Here is a 4781-nt window from a genome sequence, read left to right as displayed (position 1 = left end):
ATATCTGATGGTTATTGGTTATATCATTCACATGGTTAAGTATTAATAAGGTTGATAAGTATTTTAATAGTTGGATAACTAATGCAGTAGATAAGAAGATAACTTTTGTCTTTTATGTCTAGAGAAAATTTTTCAAATTTTCATTACACAAGTTATTTATGTTAAAATGACACTAAGAGTGAATTGGACTTATTTTTTGATTCATAAATAAATGAAGGAATAACTATTAATGAGCTCTACAAACTCACTTTTATGCATGTTCATACAATCCAAGTCCTCTTCTTGGAAACAATATTTTTTCATGGCTCGAAGATGGCTCAATTCTAATGAGTTATTATTTGCGGACTTCAAATACAAAATATTCAAATTAGATTGTGGGGGTATTGTATAAAATTTCAAACCCCAAATTCATTTAGAGATATCTCAAAGCGTCACTCGGAGAGAATATCATCAACACTGAAAAGTACAAGGATAGATACAAATACATTTTGGTTTTTGCTACTACATGTGCCTTCAAGCTTGTTGAAACAACATCAAATAAGGAGGGTTGGATTGCCATCAAGATAAAATAAGGACTTTCATTCTTGATGGAAATCTCTTCTAGTGCCTTTATGCGCCACCCAGTTTAGGTACACAAAATAAAACTCAAAGACCTAGCTCAAAGCTGCAAGTAAGGTTCAAGGCTATGATTTTCTTGATTAGGCCACATTCAATTTTGATTCCTAACAGAGCATACATCAATTTCTCTATGTACTAGATTTCCATTGTTATTGATCTAATGGTAGAAGCCTAAGTTGGTTTTAATAGCAAATGTTTCACCAAAATATGCATTAACTCAAAAACTAAACACATCTTGTTGATTTCAATACTTGTTTTGGTGCTCTATGTACAATCAACTCATTTGTCTAGGTTGGTTGATTATTTTCTCGATGCATGTTTTTATTCGCTTGATGTAGTAAACCCAATATTTCATATACTCCCTTGGGTTTGGCCCCTTATGGTTTAATTTTTTAATATTTGTTTCCACTCCGATCCTCTCTATTTTTCATATAAATATGAACCTCTCATGGAATTCTATTTAGTCTCTTACCTTTTGCTTGTATATCAAAGTCTCATTATCCTACCCACTTTCCTATTAGGAGGAACCTCAGATTAAACTTTGAAAAATAGCTTCCAATCAAACTGAATATGTCATGATTGAGGATATGAATATATCAAGCTTTGAACTTGTGTATATTTTATTTTCATGTATCTAGAAAAAATTAAATTAAATTGAGACAAATGAGAAAAATTAATGCCTCTTTGAAAATATTTTATCATTCTTGGCTTAAAGTTTTTATCACTAACAAACTCATTTGGATACAGTCCAACTACAATAAAAGAATTTCCACATCCAATATAGTTCATCTCTATTATTAGAAAGAAATTAAAAAAACTTTTTCAATCAATGGACTCATCCTATAGATGGCATGGATATTATGTTTCAATATATGGTAAAAATAGGTTTTGAAGGGACCTTGAAACCTTGCACACAAGTCAAAAGATTCCATAGAATAATATTACACATCAAGTAGCCCAAAGTTGAACAATAAAATAATGCCAAGGATATCTCTATATAAGATCAAAATTACAAAGACTATAAAAAATTAAACCATTAAGTTCAAATTATCCAAGAGGGGAAAGAAAATCTCACAACCAATTAAAACAATGACAGAGAAGAAATAATTATTAAGCCCAAACTATCCATAGGGTTTTGCAAAAAGGAACCCACAACCTACAAAACAAAAGGAGAAACTAGATTTTTCCTTTACCTCCCTTCTCCTGGGTGCAAATAATCATATCAAAGTGAAGAGGGGACTTGTTAGAATGCTTCCCAATAACTGAGATCCAAACCTCTTCAACCATAGCCACATTATTCTGCCAAGAAAGAGAGCCTTGAGATGAAACACCAGAACAAGACATAGATGCCAATACTAGACTGACACCAAAATTCATCCCCATAGAAGCCTTATACATTTTTCACCGAACACTTCCATCAATAGTAGCCTCAACACCAACCTTTTGGACAGGGCCAACAACAATGCAATTTCTTTGATTGAGAACCAACATCACATCCTTAAGTGCTTGACCCAACACGACCCCCATAACACACAACCAATATGTCCAAACCAACAACTACCTTCACCTTTTCCATGATAGAATCAATAGAGATAAATACAACCCCTTCATGGACAACCAACACTTGAGCTAATCCAACAAAACCCTGATTTCCATCTATGGTATTCACTTCCTTGTGAGAAGATGTTTTAATAACCGTATAGTGCTCTGATAAAGCTCCCTTCCACCATGAAGAGGGCCTCTTATATTTATTCAAATTAGTTTCCACATGACCTATTTTGAAGAATTTTCTACATCTACAAGGAATACCTTCATAATCTTAAGTTTGAATCCATGATCCCTTTGGTGAACAAAGTTTGATCTTTGCTGGTAATCCAAGCATAGGTGGAGTGAAACATATTAGAAGATGCATAATATACTATCAAAATATCTCCTAAAGCTTCACGCACTTCCTCAAAAACATAATCCAACTAAAGAAGAAGGGGAAGGTTTGGAAGACAAACCTATCTAGGCATCTTACAAAAAGATTCAAAGGATGGGCTAAAAACTTGATGCTAAGGTTTAATCATCAAGGGAAAACAATTTTCCCAAGTGTAAAACTAGTCACAAATAATGATCCTCTTTTCCTTGGGGTTATCAAATCTAGTAATAAAGAATCCCTTAGCCATATGGAAGACTTACACGAAATCAAAGATATGTGGTTCCCAGTGCTTAGAAATCCAAGCATGGAGTTTCAGGAGATTGGGCCAGAGACCCCTAAACCTATAGATAATAACATCCCCTAGAAGAACCTCTATCTACTACTTTATATATGTAATTGTATCTTCTTATTGGTCTAGCATAATAGAAGAGAAAACAATAAATAGTTTAGCTTCAACTTTGCTACCAGTACCCTACTAACCCCTAGTGATAATCGTGGCTTAAGAAGAACTAGAGGAGTCAGGAACCTTCCCCTAGCACCACCTATAGGGACACTAGAGGCCACCATAAAATCCTTAACAACATCACCAAGTGATGAAAACATAGGGCCATGCTTAGGTGAAATCAAGTTTATCATAGGAGAGATAGATCTGTACACAGAAGTCAATGCCTTCTCCCATCCCATAGAGGGCACAAAGCCACCAACACCTTCAAACATGAAAAATGCAGCCACAAAGCCAAAGACAATGCCAACCAATCTCCACAACCCACTTGTTCTACACTATTGGCCATTGAAACCCTAGTATGCACAAGAGCCATTTTTCTTACTTCCTTAAAAATACATTCTATGGTGAGTCAATGTCATGCATATTATGTTACTAACTTATGAATACTACACACATGTTCACTCTTATGTTTGCTATTTATATTTAAGTAACAAATAATATACTATGATAGCTAAGTTGTGGAATTATTTATGTTGTCACAAAGGTTTAAACCTCAGCTAAGCCAAAGTAATCACAAGATTGTGCTCTAGCTGATCTAATCTGTGTTTGGGCTATGAATCATACTATTGATTCTTTTGAAATATATGCTAGATGACTTTGGAAGAATTCATGCCTATGGTCCATGCTCTCCTTGGGCTAGTGTGCTTGTAGTTTCTAAGCCTCTATTAAACTACTATACTTATGAGTGGGGATAGTTTTATGTGTTCATGTCAGGGATGAGGTCCAACAATCATGACCTCACTTGTGACAGACTAGGCTAAAAATTTTGCATTTATAGGTATCAAAATGTTAAAAATAAATAAACAACATACATTTATATTCATCAAAAGTTGTTCTTCAATTTTATTGTTGTGACTAGGGGAATTAGTCTATCAAATTTAGACAAGGTCAAAGATTACATTTATAAATCAAAATTCATGTTGATTAAGCTACTATGAGGAAGGTAATCAATTTTTTTTGATATATATAAGTAGAAAAATCAAAATAATCAATGTCTTTTTTTATATACATGTAGCAGAACTAAAGGTGTTGGACCATACAAACAAGCCAAGAAGGCTTAACAAAGAAATAATAGGAACATGATAACAACACATTAACAACATATCAAAAATAAAATAAATAAATAGTTGTATTATAGGAAAGGTCCAAAAGCCATCTAGTAAGCACCAACAGAAACTAGATAACCAGTCATATGATTTCTAGAACAAAATAAAACTATCCTAACCAACAACATAGATGTAATACTAGTTATTAACAATAAAAAAGTCTTAAAAAAAATAGTATAAAGATACTATAGGCATTACTAACGTTTGAGAATTTGAAAGCAAAACTAAGGAAACCATAGACAAAACTAACTAAGCTTTCCACATGAGCAAGTGATAACACCAACCTAATCATTTGTAAGGAACTTGAAGAGTTCCTTGCAATTTCCATCATTCTTCATGTCGTGCCCCAACATCTCCTTTTTTGACAAACAAATAGAGATGACAAAGCTATACATAACCCTTAGACTAAACATGGAAATGCTAGCCTTCCTATTCAAGTCCATCACCTCAATCCTTGTCTTGTTTAGGTCATATTTCAACACCATACAACCATCACAAGTCCCGATGGTAGTATTTTTACAAGTCCTCGTGCCCCCTCCACTTCAAACATCATGTCATTAGTCATGTTGATAGGCCTCAAATTTTCACTCTAAGAAACATGGATGGAGTTGTCCTTTGAGACCTCAACCTC

Source organism: Cupressus sempervirens, chromosome 11 (genome assembly GCF_028749045.1).
Source record: "Cupressus sempervirens isolate cs-2001-9-10 chromosome 11, ASM2874904v1, whole genome shotgun sequence".
NCBI classification, from domain to species: Eukaryota; Viridiplantae; Streptophyta; class Pinopsida; order Cupressales; family Cupressaceae; genus Cupressus; species Cupressus sempervirens.
The sequence above is the reverse complement of the archived record's forward strand: the minus strand, read 5'-3'. Positions refer to the sequence as shown.